This window comes from Triticum aestivum, chromosome 1A (assembly GCF_018294505.1).
Source record: "Triticum aestivum cultivar Chinese Spring chromosome 1A, IWGSC CS RefSeq v2.1, whole genome shotgun sequence".
Classification (NCBI taxonomy): Eukaryota; Viridiplantae; Streptophyta; class Magnoliopsida; order Poales; family Poaceae; genus Triticum; species Triticum aestivum.
This window is the reverse complement of record NC_057794.1, coordinates 410,898,947-410,920,484: the sequence shown is the minus strand read 5'-3', so window position 1 is coordinate 410,920,484 and position 21,538 is coordinate 410,898,947.

Below are 21,538 nucleotides of genomic sequence, written 5' to 3'. Positions count from 1 at the left end.
CATTGGTTTTCCCTTGAAGAGGAAAGGGTGATGCAGCAAAGTAGCGTAAGTATTTCCCTCAGTTTTTGAGAACCAAGGTATCAATCCAGTAGGAGGCCACACACGAGCCCCTCGCACCTACACAAACAAATAAAATCCTCGCAACCAACACAATAAAAGGGTTGTCAATCCCTTCACGGTCACTTACGAAAGTGAGATCTAATAGATATGGTAAGATAATATTTTTGGTATTTTTATGATAAAGATGCAAAGTAAAGAAAGCAAAATGAACGGAAAAGGAAATAGCTTGTTGAATGAAGATTAATATGATGGAAAATAGACCTGGGGGCCATAGGTTTCGCTAGTGGCTTCTCTCGAGAGCATAAGTATTACGGTGGGTAACCAAATTACTATTGAGAAATTGAAAGAATTGAGCTTAATTATGAGAATATCTAGGTATGATCATGTATATAGGCATCACGTCCGAGACAAGTAGACCGACTCCTGCCTACATCTACTACTATTACTCCACACATCGACCGCTATCCAGCATGCATCTAGAGTATTAAGTTCAAAAGAACAGAGTAACGCTTTAAGCAAGATGACATGATGTAGAGGGATAAACTCATGCAATATGAAATAAACCCCATCCTATTATCCTTGATGGAAACAATACAATATGTGCATTGTTGCCCCTACTGTCACTGGGAAAGGACACTACAAGATCGAACCCAAAGCTAAGCACTAGTAGGCCAAACCAAACTGATAACTCAAAGAGACTTGCAAAGATAACCAATCATACATAAAATAATTCAGAGAAGATTCAAATATTGTTCATAGATAAACATGATCATAAACCCACAATTCATCGGTCTCAACAAACACACCGCAAAAGAAGATTACATAGAATAAATCTCCACAAGAGAGGGGGAGAACTTTGTATTGAGATCCAAAAAGAGAGAAGAAGCCATCTAGCTAATAACTATGGACCGTCTGAAGTAAACTACTCACACTTCACCCGTGAGGCTATGGTGTTGATGTAGAAGCCCTCCGTGACCGATGCTGCCTCCGGTGGAGCTTCGGAAAAGGCCCCAAGATGGGATCTCATGGGTACAGAAAGTTACGGCGGTGGAATTAGGGTTTTGTCTCCGTATCTGTTAGTTTGGGGGTACGTAGGTATATATAGGAGGAAGAAGTACGTCGGTGGAGCAACATGGGCCCCACGAGGGTGGAGGGCACGCTTGGGAGGGTGTGGGGGTAGGCGCGCCCGCCTACCTCGTGCCCTCCTGGTTGCTTTCTTGACGTAGGGTCCAAGTCCTCTGGATCATGTTCGTTCCGAAAATCACGTTCCTGAAGATTTCATTCCGTTTGGACTCCATTTTATATTCTTTTTCTGTGAAACTCTGAAATAGGCAAAAAAACAACAATTCTGGGTTGGGCCTCTAGTTAATAGGTTAGTCCCAAAAATAATATAAAAGTGTATAATAAAGCCCAATAATGTCCAAAACAGGATATAATATAGCATGGAACAATCAAAAAATTATAGATACGTTGGAGGCGTATCACAATCATACACGCAATTAACTGAAATGGATTGGACGTGACTCTATTATTCTCCAACGGCAACCGGCAAATTTCCTCCCGCGGGCCGGAGTAGGTCTCTCGGTTTGCATGCGGGTTTAACGGAGGGGTTTGATGGAGGCGAGGAGGCGTGGTCAGCCGAGCGTGCAGTGGACGTCGCAGTACTATTCGATTTGACAACTACAACTAGTATATTACTAGTACGCGGATACGTGCATAGCACATGCAAAGTTCAATCCATGAAAACAGATCTCCCATGCTGATTTTTTTCTTCAAAAAAGAAGTCCTTGAAAAGTCTAACAAATCAACAATTCTGTTGTGTTTGTATGTAAAGTTATCATGACAGTTATCCTAATTTCACTAATCAAAATGTCCTAGTCACATTTTTTCTTCGAAGAAAAATATTTTCATGGTTGCAAAACTTGGTAACATAATTTTTTGTCCATCTCATGTATTTGTGCAGTGTGATAGATGACTTAACCATTGTACTATCATATACATGTCGTATTCCCTAAAAAATGCTATTTCATGGATGGACGGGATGCAAAGCTACCAGTACTTTGATATTGTCGATGTACAAAAAGAGGGGTACACTTTTTGTACCCCTATAACTGCGCACGGGTAGTCTGAGCCGCGGAGACCACCACACCAAGCAAGGCAAGGGAGGTGAGCCAGGGTAAGACCGAAGCTCAAGAGAACTAGAATGACGCCAAGGCCAAGACCACGAAGAGCAAAGGGGACGAAGCGGACTCCCCCGGCAAGATCCTTGCTGGGAGACAGTTCTAGCAGCCCTGGCAAGACCCTTGCCACGGCGACTCGTCCCATGCCTACGGAGAAAATCACCCTTGAGTCCACTGCCCCCAAAGGGCAAGGATTCGGGAGACATCCCCGTGGCGGCATGCAGATCTTTGTGAAGACATTCAATATCAGATACGCACTAAGGAGACGACAACCCTCAGCGGGATACCAGCCGAGGAAGACCACAAGGCCCCGGCAAGGCCCTTGCCTAGGACACCTGCAGGGCCACCATCAGGCCCACGCCGACTAGACCTCCACCACCGCATGCATGTAGCTGCCGACCCAACCAGCTGGGTAGGCACCCGAGTAGCGGCATGCAGATCTTTGTGAAGACCCATCACTGCGCCACCTTAACTTCCTGCCTACCTACATGGCATCGCAGGCATCACTGTCCAGGGCACGTGTCAACACAAGAAGGAGCGGCGACGAATGAGACAAGTTTCTCCCCCGTCCCCGATAAAGCAAGTACACCTAAGCAAGACGCATTAAATGTGCCTTGTCATGTGATGCGAGGGATAACCTCACAGCACTGTACCCTTTCCACCTCCTATGTGCCACTGTGGCAACCCCTTTTTTCTATAAAAGGAGGCCTGAGGCGACTAGAGGAGGGATTCATCTTTTTGGAGCTCCTAACACCCCATAGCTAGTTCAAGAACAAGAATATACATCCACCAAAGCAGGAGTAGGGTTTTACGCATCCTCGCGGCCCGAACCTGGATAAACAAACTGTGTGCTACCTATTTCATCCGCTATTCTCACGACCCCACGCCCCACTAACCACAGTAGGGATTCTTGTGATCCCATAGGTGTCGTTCCCACTGACATCCTTGGCGCACCAGGTAGGGGACGCAGTTGTGAGAATCGGCTTTAGCAGTTAGTTCAGCACTTCTTCATCATCATGGCGCCCAAGAAGAAGATGACGGTGGCGGTTGGCCAATCGGAAGCCGGACAGCCCGTCCCGACGCGGGCGAGCAGCGGACCGGTCGCAGAAAGGACCCGGGGCACTGCTCGCGAACACCAACACCATCCCAGCAGCCGGAGTTTGGCAGGCGGTGATGTTTGTGCGCCTGGTAACGGGCCACACGTCGCCAAATCCAAAGGCGGAGCCAAGCCCTTCGCGGGTGGAGCGGGGCCTTCCAGGGTCATCACCGCCCCGCCCGAAGGTGACGCAAGGGCCTCCAAGACTCCCACGCTGGTGCCAACATCGCGCTCCTCCCAGGCAGCGCGCGACGAATGGCGTAATCACGCCGAAGATCCCGGGCGTCGCCGCGGGAAGAGCCCCGAGCGCCACTCCCGGGACGTAGAAGACCTGCCCACTCGCCGAGGCGCTGGTGAAAACGGTATGCGACCGCGGGTTCGTGATAGAGCTCCTTCTGACATGGTCAGAAGTCAAAGCGCGTCGCGATCCGTGCAGGTTTCGCTGCCACCGACGCCAGCAGAGGCCCTGGCGCGCGCGCAGTTGCTCCTTGACTTTCCTCCCACTACGGGGAAACTCAACGAACGGAGAGCCACTATCCGAAGCCTTGTTGCGGTGGCCAACAAAGACGAACCAAGTCCGGTTAGGCCCCCGGGTCGACGCTTCGATGGAGTCCCGCGGAACAGTGGCGGAAAAGCCGGCGGCGCCGCGACCACGGTGCATTCACCTCTTCCCCATCCGGTACTGCGGACGCCGGCTCGTCGCGATGTCGCGGGCGCGACATCTCCATAGCATCGTCTAACCCGCGGACCCACTGTGACCAGCGCCAAGTTCTTCGGGAACGAGCCCATGAAGACGCTCAAACCACTATCGAGCGCCGGCGTGGAGCGCGCCACCAGTCAGACAGGCGAGCAGGGCCTGCTGTGAACCACCCAGCCCCGGAGAGCCCTGGAGGCCTACCTTACGAGGTAGGCTGTTTGGCTTTTACCCGTGAGCTGCAGCAGTTCCAGTGGCCCACTCACCGCACCTTCAAACCTGACGTTGGCGAAAAGTACAATGGCAAGACTCACCCGTCTGAGTTCCTCAGCATCTACACCATCGCGATGCAAGCCACCGGAGCCCGCGACGATAAGGTGCTTGCGAATTACTTTCCATTGGCTCTTAAATCCAACGCCATGTCGTGGTTGATACACTTGCCGGTAGACTCTATTTCCTCCTGGTCGGATTTGTGCCATGAGTTTGTGGGCGCCTTTACTGGAGGTCACCAAGCCCATGGCCAAGCAAGCGACCTGCATGTCATTCCCCAGAAGGGAGGGGAGAGTCTGCGCAAGTATATACAGAGGTTCAGCCGGGTACAGTACAATATCCCTGATGTTCACCCTGCTGCCATCATCAGCGCGTTCCATCAGAACGTGCGTAACCGCAAGATGCGCGAAGAACTAGCAATGAACAAGGTGAAAAATGTGGCATAACTCTATGTTCTTCCTGACAGATGTGCCCGAGCTGAAGAGGGAAGGAAGTACCCTGGCGAAGATGCTGGTATGGAAACCGACTCCTCAGATGAGGATACTGCCGCCCCGGCGAAGAAAGGTCGGCGCCGCAACAGGAATCGCAAAGGTAAAGTTGTGCTTGCCGTCGAGGGATCTGACGACGCCGGCTCTGCCAAGAAAACCAAGGCAGATGACCCCGACAAGGAAATTGCCGGATGTGTCGCCTGCCGGGCCTTGGCGGCTGCCGAGAAGCCAGGAAACTCCGACAAGCAATACTGCAAGATCCATCGCGCCAAAGGCCATGATCTCCAGAACTGCCGACAGGTTGAGCTCCTTGCTGAGAAGTAGAGGGCTGAATATGAGAGGCGGGACAAGGAGAAAGACCAGGACGGTGTTGAGGGATCCGGCTAGAAGCGTGACGGCCAGGCGGGCCATCGCGGCAAAGATAAACAGTGGGAGAGGCCCGCCCGGGGCCGTGACAAAAAGCCAGAAGACGATGATCACGAAGAGGACGATGAGTCTGGTGACCAAGAATTTCAGAAAGCTACACAGGCCATGTGCGTCGATGGCGGTGCCTCGCTGCATACCTCTCACCGCCAGCTTAAACAGTGGGTGCGTGAGATTATAGTGGTGGAACCGTCGTTTGATGCCCAAAGGCCACTGAAGTGGTCCAACACACCTATCATTTTTGATACTGAGGAACAACCTGATCGCACTACTGCAGTCGGGTGCATGCCATTGTTGGTTTCATCAACAATACGCAACCTCAAGGTGACAAAGATGCTAGTCGATGGCGGGGCCGGTCTGAACTTAATCTCGCCTGCCGCGATCGAGAAATTGCAAATTCCTGATGAAGACCTCGAAGAGACGGGCACGTTTCAGGGGGTCAAGCCGGGAAGAAGTCAACCAAAGGGAAAGGTCACGTTGCCCGTGACTTTTGGGAGTGATCTGAACTACAGGACAGAAAGGATTGTGTTCGACATTGCCAAGATCCCCTTGCCTTACAACGGGATCCTTGGTCGCCCAGCGCTGGCCAAGTTCATGGCAGCGTCACATTACGCCTACAACACCCTGAAGATGCCAGGGCCTGTGACGATCATCACCGTCCCATCAGACAAGAAGGATGCGCTAATTTGCGCTGATCAACTCTACCAACAAGCAGTTGCAACAGCCGCCACTGCTAAGGCGCTTGCTCCTGCCGCTGGAGCATCGGGAAGGCAAAAGAAGAAGACCGGTGAGACCTTAGGAACCCACTCCGGCAAGCGCACCTCTTTGGAGTGTAGCGCTCCCATCGAGGACGTGCCAGAGAGTTCCGTGGACAGAAACAAGAAGTCCAGGGCCACACCACCGGGAACCAAGAAGGTTTCTGTCAAGAAGGACGGCACGGGAGGAGCTTTTACCATAAGCTCCACCCTTGACGACAAATAGGAAGACGCGCTCGTCACCTTCTTGCGGGCGAATGTCGATGTGTTTGCATGGCAAGCATCCGACATCCCCGGCGTTCCCAGGGAGGTGATTGAGCACCACCTTGCTGTCTGTCCTCATGCGCGGCCCGTCAAGCAGAAGGTCAGAAAGCAAGCTTTGGAACGACAAGAGTTCATCACAGAGGAGATCCGGAAACTGGAAGCAGCGGGTTTGGTAAGAGGAGTGCTCCATCCAACGTGGTTGGCCAATCCGGTGGTAGTGCGCAAGGCAAATGGGAAGTGGAGGCTGTGTATTGATTACACAGATATTAATAAGGCTTGTCCCAAAGACCCCTTCCCGTTGCCACACATCGACCAGATTGTTGACTCCACAGCTGGGTGTGATCTGTTGTCATTCCTCGATGCCTACTCCGGCTACCACCAGATCTTCATGACAAGGGAAGATGAAGAGAAAATGGCATTCATCACCCCATGTGGTACGTATTGCTTTATACGGATGCCTTTCGGGTTGAAGAGTGCTGGTTCAACGTTTGCAAGGGCGGTCCAGATTGGTTTTGAACCCCAGCTCCATAGAAATATGGAAGCTTATATGGATGATATAGTGGTCAAAACCAAGAACAGGGCAACCCTCATATCAGATTTACAAGAAACATTTGCAAACCTATGCAAGATCAATCTCAAGCTGAACCCTGAGAAGTGCGTCTTCGGCGTCCCGTCTGGCAAGCTTCTCGGGTTCTTCATGTCACAGAGTGGGATAGAGGCCAATCCGGACAAGATCAAAGCTATAGAGCAGATTGAAGCACCCAAGCGAGTCAAGGATGTGCGTCGGCTTGCTGGTTGTGTTGCCGCCATGAGCAGGTTCATTTCCAAGTCCGCCAAGCGCGCCCTTCCCTTTTTCAAAATTTTGAAAAAGGCGGGCCCGATGGAGTGGACGCCAGAAGCAGAAGCAGCATTGCAAGATTTGAAGAGGTACCTCTCCTCCGCGCCAATACTAGTTGCGCCTAGGCCACAGGAACCGTTGCTGCTGTACCTGGCGGCAATGAACCAGGTGGTCAGCGCCGCACTAGTGGCGCAGAGAGAAATTGATGATGAGGTAATAGCAGCGACGGAGCCCGATGCCACCGATGCTGAGACGACGCAGCCAATTGAAGTGCCGCCGAAGAAGAAAATGATGCAGCACCCGGTCTACTTTGTTAGTTCCCTCCTGCAGGGGGCTAGATCGAGGTACTCCGGTGTGCAGAAACTGCTCTTCGGCCTTCTTATGGCCTAGAGGAAGATGCGTCACTACTTCCAGGCACACGAAATCACTGTCTTCACTAGCCTCCCTCTGCAACGGATATTGCACAATCCAGACGCAACGGGAAGGATCGTAGAGTGGGCACTGGAACTGTCCAGCTTTGGCCTCAAGTTTGAGAGTACCTCGACGATTCAAAGCCGACTCCTGGCGGAGTTTGTTGCAGAATGGACCGCGACGCCTGACGAATAAACCCAAGAGACCGCTCTCCCCGGCAAGGAGGCAAGTTGCGACTGGATCATGTACTTTTATGGAGCTTTCTCCTTACAGGGCGCCGGGGCTGGCGTACTGCTTATCGTGCCCACCGGAGAGCACCTCAAGTACGTGATCTAGATGCACTTCCCCAGGGAGGTGTCAACAAACAATACAGCTGAGTACGAAGGGCTGCTTGCTGGTCTTTGGATCGCGGCGGACCTCAGAATCAAGAAACTCGTTGTCAGAGGCGACTCGCAACTTGTCGTCAAGCAAGTCAACAAGGATTACTAGAGCCCGTTGATGAAGGCCTACATCGATGAAGTGAGAAAGCTGGAAGAGCGTTTTGACGGTATACAGGCAGAATATGTTCCCCGAGCGGAGAATGATATCGCCGGTTACCTGTCAAAATGCGCTGCCCTCAAGCTACCTATGGAACTAGGTACCTTTGTGCTTCGGCTAACTCAGCCATCCGTTGATCCATCAACAGAGCAGAACAAGAGGAGAAAATTAGGGCCCGGCAAGTACTTTCCCGCCGAGCTCCCCGAAGCCGCCGGCAAGGATGTTGCCGGAGACACTGAGCCCGCCACGGGACGGCTAGCTCCGACAGAGCATCAAGCTCTTGCCATGGAGACAGCTGCTCCGATAGGGGAGGAAATGCCTTTAGTCCTCGCCATCGAGCCCCAGGCTCCAGCGTGGGCACAACATACCGTCTGATTCCTCCAAACAGGGGAACTTCTTGAGGAGCAGGAAGAAGCGGAAAAAGTAGCCCGTCGCTCCACTATGTACCAGTTCGTCGATGACGTCCTGTACAGAAAGAGGCCGAACGGCATGAAAGTGAAGTGTATCCCTCGAGAGGAAGGACTGGGGCTGTTGGCGGAGATACATGGAGGCATATGTGGATCCCACATCGGGTCAAGGGCCCTTGCCGGCAAAGCGTTTCGGCAAGGATTCTTCTGGCCCACCGCCCTCCAGGATGTGACGACACTAGTCACCAGGTGTGAAGCGTGTCAGTTCCATTCAAAGAAGCTTCATCAGCCAGCTCAAGCCCTTCAAAACATTCCTCTCTCCTGGCCTTTCTCGGTCTGGGGGCTCGACATACTGGGCCCTTTCCCCCGCGCTGTCGAGGGCTTTGAGTACTTGTACGTTGCAATCGACAAGTTCACAAAGTGGCCAGAAGTGGAAGCAGTGAGGAAGGTCACAGCACAGTCAGCCGTCAAGTTCTTCAAAGGACTGGTGTGACGTTTTGGTGTACCCAATAGGGTTATCACCAACAACGGCACGCAGTTCACAAGCCACACCTTCATGCAATATATTCAAGACCTTGGCAGCAAGGTCTGTTTCACTTCCGTTGCTCACCCACGAAGCAATGGTCAAGCTGAGAGGGCAAATGCTGAAGTACTGCGAGGCCTGAGGACAAAGACCTTTGACAGACTGCACAAGAGTGGAAGGCGCTGGATTGATGAATTGCCGGTGGTTCTTTGGTCAATTAGAATGACACCAAATCGAGCCACCGGCCAGACACCCTTTGCCCTGGTATACGGGGCAAAAGCAGTTCTCCCCATGGAACTCATATACGGGTCACCTCGAGTACTCGCTTATGACGAGCTTGAGCAAGAGCAATTGCGGCAAGATGACGCAACGCTCCTTGAGGAAGATTGTCTTCGGGCGGCTGTGAGAGCAGCACGCTACCAGCAAGCCTTGCGCCGCTACCATAGCCGCAAGGTTCATGCCCAAAGCTTTGAGGAAGGCGACCTTGTTCTTCGGCGCGTTCAATCGGCCAAGAATTCCAATAAGTTGATGCCAAAGTGGGAAGGCCCTTATTGGGTAATACGAGTCACCAGGCCCACCGCAGTCCGCCTGGAGACCGAAGATGACGTTCCGGTGAGTAACTCCTGGAACATTGAGCATCTTCGCAAGTTTTACCCGTGAGGCGTGGCTTGCCGGGCCCCCCGGCAAGCCACCTTTTGTACGAGCCTTGCCGATGACGCATGTAACCCTTTGTACAAAGCCAGGCGCAGACCCTGAGCATAAATAAATGAAGCGCTGGCGCCCTAAGTTATTGCATGCATGCTAGGTCGAGTCTCGTCCTTGGTTAGGGTTGATAGTGCTTAGCGGCGACTAACCCCTAGCTTAGAGGTCGAGTGTGCGTCTCTTTGTCTTTATTTTGTCTTCTTTGGTTCACAGGACACACAGATATTCGTGCCAAACCACTTGGGGAGGAAAAAAAGAGGAATAGACCAGCATCTAGCCCCCGGCAAGCTAGTATTGCCGGGGGCTGCAAGAGCAAAGATTCACCCATGGCGAACCAGGGTTGCCGGGGACTGCAGCTTCAGATAAGTTCTCCATCCCTTATCATTCATTCCATTATGGACTGAGGTATCTGAAACCTCGTTTTCCCCAAGCTATCGTGCTCCCCTAACTCTAGGCCCTAGGGCTCGTTCCCGGGGCCAGGTTTGGTCGTAGTCGCGGCTGCGAAAGGATGAAACAAGGAGCCTGAACCCACCTCATCCCTGCCTCCGCCAAAGGCATGAGGAAGGTCGAGTGAAGTGGGGGGACGGCAAGGCCTGTTCCCGGGCAAGTAAATGTTTATCTTGAAGATATCAAGGATTTACTCCTTATCGTGGGTTCTACCCGCAAACAAATGACCCGGCAAGCATCCTTTTTTCATTAAAAAAACATTCCACTCAGGTACAGTCCATAGGGAATGAGAAACATGAATGATGAGATTACAAGTTTTAAATTCAACAAAGGCCCGAAGGCTTACAAACTAAAAAGAGATAAGGTGCCCGTAATCCCTTTCTTGTCCCTCTCCTCGGGAGGCAGGTCAAGGAGGCGAAAAGGACAAAAGGAGCGCCTAGGCGAGCTACGGGTGGCAGAAGACACCAAGAGAACATCCTGGTGGCCGTCCAAAGGATGGATGGTGATGGCGGCACCGGAAGCAGAGCTCGAAGATGAGGCGGCAGGACGTCAGCACCCGTCGAAGGCATCGGTGCCAACGTACTCCAACTTGACGGCCTTGCCGCCCGCCCTCTTCCTCTTCCACAGCCTCCCAACGCTAGCCGCCCAAGGAGACGACCCCGAGAAGTTCAGGGAGCTGGCGACATAGATGATGGGGTCGCCGGTGCCGCATGGAGCGGCACCCAACACCTAGTCAGACCCGTCATCCTGCCGCCTACTACCCTCATCGTCGCTGCCGCTGTCCTCCTCGTCACTCCCGCCCGAGGAGGAGTCTTCACTATCAGAAGAGCTCTCCACGCAGCACCTTGCACGGGTCCCAAAGAGCCCGAAGACCTTGACGGAGAGAAGGCCACCCTCCATCAGCTTAAAATGGAGAGTGAGCCTCTCCGTCAAGCGGTGGATATGAGCAAACATCTTCCATCCCCGACGAAGATACATCACGTGAGGGGCGGGGAAGTCAACGCGGACCCGCGTGCCACTGATCCCGCAGCCCCTCATGTGCAGCCGCAACGACTCCGGTGGATCCAGCTCCATCTCCTGCGCAAATGGAGTCGGGAGACGAAGGCGACGGCGTGGCGGCCGGCGCAGCCTGACGAAGAACTCACAAGGGTCATCCCCAACATGGCCCTCCATTGGAGGAGGAGCTGCTGGCGGAGGCGAGGCCGGCGCGCCGCCCCGTCCTCCCCTTCCTCGAGCGCCCCGGCCTCGCCCACGGCCTCGCCCCCTCCCCCTTCCCCTCGTGGCTGGCTCTGCCACCGCAGGCGCAGGAGAAGGAGGGACGCGTTGTCGAGTGGCGACCCTCGCCGCCAATGTTGAAGGACCGGGATTCCCTCTCTCCATGACGGATGGAAGGGAGCAGCAGAAGCGGAAGGAAGAAGAAGATGAAAGAATGCGGGATGCCATCCCCCCTCCCGCTCTTTATAAAGGATCGGGGTTGGGGCTCGGCCGCCCCGCTCGGCCAATCAAGATACGGAAGGCGCAGGGAGCCAGGACCGACCCGCCGCCCCAACCAGCGACGGCCCGGTTTCCCGCCTCCACCGTTTGCCACCCCAGGTGCATGGGAGACACGTGGCGGACGTGCAGAACTGAGTGGACGCCTTGAAGACCGCGCCTCAGCCCCATTCAGTAAATGGGCCGCGCCACCATGCCTCCCTCTGTTTATGGGGAAGGCGCGAACCACCCCTTTACTACAATGTGACGCATGCCTGCGGGAACCAACCCCACGCATGCCGCTCACGCGCCTCCCCACGCCGCGCCACGCGCGGGAATCATGGGAAGCACAGCGCGTGAAGAATCTTACCGCGGTAAAAACCACCCCGCCTGCCCGCGCACCGTTTTTGGGCCTAGCCCAACAACGTGTTGCGCTTATGTGTGGCCCAGGCCCAGGGGCTCCTGTCGGTGTACAAAAAGAGGGGTACACTTTTTGTACCCCTATAACTGTGCACGGGCAGTCTGAGCCGCGGATACCACCACGCCAAGCAAGGCAAGGGAGGTGAGCCAGGGTAAGACCGAAGCTCAAGAGAACTAGAACGACGCTAAGGCCAAGACCACGAAGAGCAAAGGGGACGAAGAAGACTCCCCCGGCAAGATCCTTGCCGGGAGACAGTTCTAGCAGCCCCGGCAAGACCCTTGCCGCGGCGACTCGTCCCGCGCCTACGGAGCAAATCACCCTTGAGTCCACTGCCCCCAAAGGGCAAGGATTCGGGAGACATCCCTGTGGCGGCATGCAGATCTCTGTGAAGACATTCAAGATCAGATACGCAATAAGGAGACGACAACCCTCGGCGGGATCCCAGCCGAGGAAGACCACAAGGCCCCCGGCAAGCGCCTTGCCGGGGATGACAGCAGGCGCCTCGGCAAGACCCTTGTCGGGCCCCCGGCAAGGCCCTTGCCGAGGACACCCGCGGGGCCACCATCAGGCCCATGCCGACTAAACCTCCACCACCGCATGCATGTAGCTGCCGACCCAACCAGCTGGGCAGGCACCCGCGTGGCAGCATGCAGTTCATCGTGAAGACCCATCACTCCGCCACCTCAGCTGCCTGCCTACCTACGTGGCATCGCAGGCGTCGCTGTCCAGGGCGCGTGTCGACACAAGAAGGAGCGGCGACGGACGAGACAGGTTTCTCCCTCGTCCCCGATAAAGCAAGGACACCTAAGCAAGACGCATTAAATGCGCCTTGTCATGTGATGCGAGGGATAACCTCGCAGCACTGTACCCTTTCCACCTCCTGTGTGCCACTGTGGCAACCCCTTTTTTCTATAAAAGGAGGCCCGAGGCGACCAGAGGAGGGATTCGGCTTTTTGGAGCTCCTAACGCCCCATAGCTAGTTCAAGAACAAGAATATACATCCACCAAAGCAGGAGTAGGGTTTTACACATCCTCGCGGCCCGAACCTGGATAAACAAACTATGTGCTACCTGTTAGATCCGCTCTAGGAGAAGGGTGGAGATGGGAGTACATGACCGGAAGTCTGGCATGACTGCGGTTTGCTGCGCTGCAGGTCCATCAGTCCATGGCCGGACATCGTCCTTGTATCTACGTGGCCCAACCTTGCAGTGCACAAACGCGACGTCCTGCAATAAACAATTTGGGTGGTCCTAGATTTCTCTAGAATGAACAACCAGCTGCATGGTGGATACTATAGACGTGAATCCATGCATTCTGAACCATAGGATTGACCCTATCGACGGCTGAAATTACTTCTTAGGCCCATGTTTCAATTTTTCAAAATTGGTACACTATATAGTAGTATAGATATAGATAAAAACAAAGAAGAGTAGTAGAGATAGAGATAAGAAAAGAGACTAGGGAGGAGCACCATCTACTGCTTCGTGGGCTACTCCTGCGCTCCATTCGGCAGCCACAACGTCCCCTACAGCCACTCCCTCCCGCGCTCCATTCAGCGGGCGCTGTTGAAATTTGGGGAGTGCACTCTCGCGACTACTAGCAACAACGACTTCTTCCCCGAGCTCGGCAACCTCTTCCTCAATGACATGGGCGACAACCTCAATGCCAATGGTGCTGCTCCCGTTTGCATCGTCTGTGTTTCTGTCCTTCCTGTTCGAAATCATGGTAGAATTCATGTTTCTAGTCTGTGTCCTAGATTCGATCTGTTCATCTACTATGCTAGTCCGCATGATTAGTTTAATCTCTGTTATAGCCGTCATGATTTATTTTGTGCTTATTCAGACTAAATCTCGTAGTAACTTGCTCATATATTCAACTGGCGGAACGTACCCTACAGCCACTCCCGTTTCATGGACGTCCTGGTCGATGCATCCAAGGAGCCCTTCGTCTACTGCTATGAGTGCCCGGTGCCATTTTGGGGCTCGCCGGTGGACATCGCGCATCACCTGACCCAGGCGTGCGATGATCACTACTGGCCCTTGGCGAAGAACATCAAGTACGAGACGTGCTACCCGTTCACCGTGCCGGAATCGCTGGAGGATCACCGCCGTCTGCTAGTCTCGGAGGAGGACGGCAGTGTCTTCCTCTTGATCGTGGGCACCAGCGAGGCCCGCGCAGGCCGCCTCCCCGTCTCTGTAGTGTGCGTCAGGGGCGACGCCGCTGACACTGACACAAGGCCGATGTACGGATGCATGCTCACTATTACTACCCCTCAGAGGTATGTGGGCGCTGACACTGGCTATGTCAAGCTGACTTGGACTCTGCCGAGCTGGGACCTTCCTGTCGATGTGGACATGGAAGACGCACAATATTATTTGACCCCCAACAATGTGCACGGGGACTCCAAGGAGGTTCACCTGGACATCTGCATTATCAAGTTAAATGTTGATCATTAGTCTTCGCTCAATGTAATCCGTTGTCTAAGCCTGTGGAGACTTCCATGCATGATCTTGCTCTGTTGGAGTATCGCGCATGAATAAAAGTGTATCCATTTATGGTTTAGTCTAGAATCTTCCATGTATGAATTTTTACTACAGTACTGGTGAAAGACTTATGATGAACCATTTCTTACATATCCTCTGCCCCCTTCCAAGTCATCCTGATTTAATCCCTCCGTCTAGGTGTATAAGGGCATGGTTAATACTTAAATAGTATAGCCAACTATTGACTATAAGAAATGCCATGTCATCTGTAGCCAACATGTATAACAATGGATAATCAAAAACTAATTCTTGATGATCATTTCTTGCAAAGCACAATAACAGTTATTTCTTCACAAGTTTTGGATAGCGGTTGAATAGTTGAACGCTTTTGTTTGCAAAAGATACTTTTTTATCTATTTCACCCAGATGTTTGTGAGCTCTAGAGATGAAATAATATCCTAAGAAACCTATCGATACCTGTTACACATGAGATGACCCCCACATCCTTTGTCAAAATAAACAACTCCCCGATCAATGCAGTTCACTCTTCCGTGCAACGGACGGGCACCTTACTATAGATTAGTACGACCAAAAATTGAACTAACATTATATATAGTACGATAAATGATGATGCATGTCACCTAAAATTATATCATTGAAAACTATGTTCAAATACGAATCCAACGATATTGTTTTTGTTGACATGCACTAACATTTTGTCAGTTAAATCTTTGGTCAAATTCAATGGGGGATAAACCACGATCGATGTAGTAAACCACGATCGAGTACTAGTGTAGAGGGCGGCGCTGCACGGGAGTCTCACCTCGCTCGTGGCGCGGCAGTAAAGCCGTCATATCACAAAACCAACTACTCCCAGTAATAAGTGGCCTGGTAAAATAAACGAACAAGCAACCATCACATCCCTCCGTCTTTTTTGCATTTCATCTCTCTACATTTACTTTCTCCGGTTCATCTCGCACACTCGATCTGTCGGGGAGGCTGATCCACCAACACCTATGGGGACAGGGCCCCTTTCGGTTCGGAGGGGGGCGGAGGTCGCACAAAGAGCGGATCGAGGCAGTACACCCGAGCGGTTTTTACCCAGCTTCGGGCCGCACGGATGCGTAAAACCCTACTGCTGCTTGTTTGTGTGTATTGAGTTCTTGCTCAGGAGCGATGGACGCTGCCAGACTGAGCGTGGGAGTGTTTCTGGTGTTTCGAATGAGCCGAACCGGACGAACCTGGCGAACCCCCTCTACGTTGCGCTTGGGCCTCCTTTTATACCTTCAAGGGGTCACCGACAGGTGGCAATGTAGACTAGAAGGGTAAAAATGGAAAAGGATGTGGTAGGTGCAGCTACCGCTACTGTGGATACAGTGCACCCTACCTAACTCTGACGGCAGGGGACAAGGGCATTAAATGCCTGTCTGAGTTGCCTAAACAGTGCAAAAAGTGACCGTTAGGAGCGCCACCGTTTGCCACGATGGCCTTCTCTTCATCTCCGCTTGCCACCGCGCACCCCTAGCTGCGCAGCCTCCTGCCACGTGTGCTTGGGAGAGTCCTAGAGCGACACGTTAGCAGGTGTGCTGGAGCGCGGGCACGAAGTGGGGGTTTCCCGCGGCAAGCTCCTTGCCGCGGTCGTCGTCTTGTCGTGTTTGGGAGCTTGTTGCTCACCGAGCCTTGCCGGGACGCAGGGCGCGTCGCGGCAAGCTTTCTTGGTATGCCTTGAGTGGCCTTCCCGGCAAGCTCCTCTTGCCGGGGTCTGGGTTGGCCTTCCTGGCAAGCTCCTCTTGCCGGGGCCTTGGTTGGCCTTCCCGGCAAGCTCCTCTTGCCGGGGCCTTGGTTTGAGTACTTTGTTCTTGAATGGTCTTCAAGGGAGCCACGGAGGGTCTTGGCGATCACCCGGCAAGCCTTGCCGCGGGGCGCTGCAACTGCCCGTGCACGAGTTCGGGATACTAGGGTACCCCTACTCTAGTACACCGACAGGAGCCCCCGGGCCTGGGCCATACACGATGCCGAGCGCTGTTGGGCCAGGCCCAAAACAGTGCACGGGCACGCGCGGCCTAGGTCACGCCGCATATCTCTCCGCTCCCACCGCGCACGCCCAGAACGACACGCGTCAAACGTGGCGTCGTGGGTGACGCGGGCGGCGTGCGCGAGGCTAAGCCCCTCGAGCGTGCGTCAGGCCACGATGATGGGGACGGTTCACGCCCTCCTCCTAAAACGGAGGTAGGTGTGGGGGCGTGGTGCATTTACTGGACGGGGCCGGTGCGCGGTTTTAGGGACGTCCATTCCCCGCGATCACGAGGCGGAGCGAGGCCGCCTCATCCGTCACCTTGGTTCTGCATCCCCGCCACGCGGCTCCCATGCGCTTGGAGTCGCGGACGCTGGAAGTGGGAAACTGGGCCGTCGCGAGCAGAGGCAACGGGTTGGCCCCGACTCCCTGCTCTTCCCGTGCCTTGATTTGCTGAGCAGGGCGGCCGAGCCCCCACCTCGCTCCTTTATAAAGAGCGGGAGGGGAGCACAGAAACCCGCACTCTCTCATCTCCTCCTTTCTTCAGCTTCTTCTCCCCTTTCTCTCATTCGCCATGGAGAAAGGGAACCCAGGCCCTTCATCGGTAGCGGCGAGGGTCGCCGCCAGACAGCGCATCTCTCCCTCTCCCGCGCTCGTGGTGGCAGAGCCAGCCATAAGGGGAAGAGGGAGGGGGCGAGGTCACGGACGAGGTCGAGGACGAGGTCGAGGCGCTCGGGGAAGAGGCGGGCGGGGCGGCACGCCAGCTTCGCCTCCGCCGGCGGCTCCTCCCCCCACGGCGGTCCATATAGGGGACGACCCTTGCGAGTTCTTCGTCAAGCTACGCTGGGCGCCTCATCGTCGCCTCCGCTTCCAGCTCCGTTTGCGAGCGCGATGGAGTTGGACCCACCCGAGACACTGAGACTGCACATGAGGGGCTGTGGGATCAGCGGCACGCGAGTCCGCGTTGTATTCCCAGCCCCTAATGTGATGTATCTTGATCGAGGGTGGAAGACGTTCGCCCGTATCCACAGCCTGGTGGAGGGGTTTACCCTCCATTTTAAGTTGATGGAGGGCGATCTCCTCTCCGTCAAGGTCTTCGGGTGCTTCGGCACACGGGCGAAGTGCTGCATGGACAGCTCTTCCTCGGGCGAGAGTGACGAGGAGGAGAGCGACAGCGACAATGAGGGTAGCGGGCGGCGGAGTGGCGGGTCCGACTAGGCATCGGGCGCCGCTTCGCGCGGCACTGGCGACCCTATCATCCGTGTCGCCGGCTTCTTGAACTCTCCGGGGTCGTCTCCTTGGGCGGCTGGCGTAGGGAGGCTGCGGAAGGGGAAGAGGGCTGGCGACAAGGCCGTCTGGTCGGAGTACGAGGGCGTGGTGCCCTCGACAGCGTGCTGACGTCCTGCCGCCCCGTCTTCGAGCCCCGCTTTCAGCGCCGCCATCGTCGTCCAGCCTTCGGGCGGCCCCCAGGATGTTCTCTTGGTGTCTTCTGGCACCCGTAGCTCGCCTAGGCGCTCCTTTTGCCCTTTTCGCCTCCTTGACCTGCCTCCTGAAGAGAGTGATAGGAAAGGGATTACGGGCATCTTATCTTTTTAATTTGTAAGCCCTCGGGCCTTGGCTGTATCTAAAACTTGTAATCCTCTCTTTCATGTTTTTCATCCTCTATGGACTGTACCTGAGTGGGATGTTTTTTAATGAAAAAGGGATGCTTGCCGGGTTATTTGTCTCGCGAGTTGAACCCACACCAAGGAGCAAATCCTTGGTATCCCTCGGACAAACATTTCATCTCCCGGCAACAGGCCCTGCCGCCTTCCCACGTCGCTCGACCTTTCTCACGCCTTTGACGGAGGCGGGAACGAGGTGGGTGCGGTCTCCTCGTTTCATCCCTTTGTTGCCGCGACTACGACCAAACTTGGCCCCGGGAATGAGCCCCAGGGCCTAGAGTTGAGGGAGCACGACAGTTTTCGGGAAGAAACGCGGTTTCGCATTCCCCAGTCCATAAGAGGATGCATGATGAGGGATGAAAGACTTATCTGATATTGCAGCCCCCGGCAACTCTGGTTTGCCGTGGACGATTCTTGGCACTCGCAGCCCCCAGCGATACTGGCTTGCCGGGGCCCAGGTGCCGGCGCGCCCTTCTTCTCCTTTTCGTTCTCAAGCAGTCTGGCCAAGATATGCGAGCCCTACGAACGAAAGAGAAGCAAAAGGACGGACACTCGACCTCTAGCGTAGATTAGGCCGTCCGTTTTCTTCTTTTCTTGTCGCTGCTAGTCATGTCATGGGAACACTTTATTAGAGGCGCGACAAGTTATTTTTGTAATATAACTCTATCTTAGGCAAAAAAAGTGCTGTGTTACTTCCCTTACTCGACTCTTGGCTTTGTATGGTTCTGCCCTACGCTTTCTAGGGAAACTTGCCGGCGCAGGTACCCTTGCCGCGAGCGCCGAGTGCGGAACTTCAGTAGCCTGCTGGCGGGGTCGCTACCGACAAGCAACCTTGTCGCAACTAGTTGCAGCTCACTTAAGTTGTTGAGCGGACTCGAAACAAAGTAAGGGCGCTAGCGGCTCACTTAAGTTGCTGAGCGGACTCGAAGCAAAGTAAGGGCGCTAGCAGCTCACTTAAGTTGTTGAGCGGACTCGAAAACAAAGTAAGGGCGTAGCTAGCTACGAGTTGGTTCCTCCGCGCACAGGTTTTCCATACAAAGCATGGTCGTTCAAGGAAAATAACTCAAAAACTTAAAAAACTAATTGTTCAAGCTTTAGCAACTTAGCTTTTCTGTCTTCTGCTTTCCGGCAAGGAGAAACTTTCTTGAACGGCCTGGTCCACACCATTATCTTCTCCTCCCCCCCGGTAAACCTTGTGGGCGATGGAACCTTCCTTCTTTTGAGAAAGAAACAGAGAAATAAAGTAATGATATGGAGCCTTGGGCTCGTTATCGCTTACCGGGATCTGGTGCTGCACAAAGTGTCAGATAACATATGCGAAATAGGATTATAGCATAAAAAACTGGTAAGATGTGCGGGGCACATGAGCTTTACTGGTGCACGGGGTCTGCGCCCGGCTTTGTACAAAGGATTGCATGCAACAGCGGCAAGACTTGTACAAAAGGTGGTTGCCGGAAAAGCTTCCGGCAACCGCGCCCTACAGGTAAAACTTACGAAGATGTTCAATGTTCCAGGAGTTGCTCACCGGAATGCCATCTTCGGTCTCAAGGCGGACAGTGCCGGGCCTAGTGACTCGTTTTACCCGATAAGGGCCTTCCCACTTCGGCGTCAACTTGTTGGAATTCTTGGCGGACTGAACACGCCGAAGAACAAGGTCGCCTTCCTCGAAGCTCCTGGCTTTAACTTTGCGGCTATGGTAGCGACGCAAAGCTTGCTGGTAGCAAGCAGCTCGCACAACAGCCTGGAGACGGTCTTCCTCAAGGAGCAGCGCGTCATCTTGTCGCAGCTGCTCTTGCTCGAGCTCATCATAAGCGAGCACTCGAGGTGACCCGTATACGAGTTCCGTGGGGAGAACTGCCTCTGCTCCATAGACTAGAGCAAAGGGTGTCTGGCCAGTGGCTCGATTTGCTATCGTTCTGATTGACCAAAGAACCACCGGCAGCTCCTCGATCCCGTTTCTTCCGCACTTGTGCAGCTTGTCGAAAGTTCTGGTCTTGAGGCCTCGCAGCACTTCAGCGTTTTCCCTCTCCGCTTGACCGTTGCTTCTCGGGTGAGCAACAAAAGCGAAGCAGACCTTGGCGCCAAGGTCTTGGACGTACTGCATGAAGGTGCGGCTCGTAAATTGCATGCCGTTGTCGGTGATGATCCTGTTAGGGATCCTGAAACGGCAAACAATCGACCTGAAGAACTTGACTGCTGACTGTGCTGTCACCTTCCTCACTGGTTCCACTTCCGGCCACTTTGTGAACTTGTCGATTGCAACGTACAAGAACTCAAAGCCCCCGACAGCTCGGGGGAAGGGGCCGAGGATATCGAGCCCCCAGACCGAAAATGGCCAGAATAAAGGGATCGTCTGGAGAGCTTGAGCTGGTTGGTGTATCTGCTTGGAATGGAACTGGCACGCTTCACACTTGGTTACTTGTGCAGTTGCATCCTGGAGGGCTGTCGGCCAGAAGAAGCCTTGTCAGAATGCTTTGCCGGCAAGTGCTCTTGCGCCAATGTGGTGACCACATATGCCTCCATGTATCTCTGCCAACAGCTGTTGTCCATCTTCCCGGCGAATGCACTTCAATTTCACACCGTTGAGTCTTATTCTGTACAGTGTGTTGTCGACAAACTGGTACATACTTGACTGCCGGGCTACTCTTTCAGCTTCTTCTTGCTCTTCGGGAAGCTCTCCTGTCTGGAGGAAACGGACAATCTGCTGCGCCCATGCTGGAGCTTGTGGCTCGACAACAAGGACTAAAGGCGTATCTGTTGCTGCGGGAACATCCTCTTCTATGGCAAGAACCTGCGGTTCGGCCGGAGCATGATATTCCCCGGCAAGCTTGCCGGAGCAAAACTTGTCGGGAGCGTTTGCTTCAACGGAACAAACCAAGAGGTTCGCCGGAGCAGACTGCTCCTCAGCACTCTTGGCGTCGATCTTGGGGACCTTCTTGGCGGCGTCTTCGGGAAGCTCTGCCGGAAAGTAGTCACCAGAAACCAACTTCCTCTTCTTATTCTGTCCAGTTGATGGTGTCACGGATGGTTGAGTCAGCTTGAGCACAAAGATCCCTGGTTCCATAGGCAACTTTAGTGCAGCGCACTTTGACAGGCCATCAGCAATGTCATTCTGAGCTCGCGGAACATGCTCCATTTGCAGGCCGTCAAAGTGCTCTTCTAGCTTTCTCACTTCATCAACATAAGCTTCCATCAACGGACTCTGGTAGTTCTTGTTCACTTGGCGGACGACAAGCTGCGAGTCACCCCTTACAATGAGTTTCTTGATCCCAAGGTCGGCTGCTATTCTGAGGCCGGCAAGCAAACCCTCATACTCTGCGGTATTGTTCGTTGCTTGCTCATTGGGAAAGTGCATCTGGACTACGTACTTGAGGTGCTCTCCGGTGGGTGC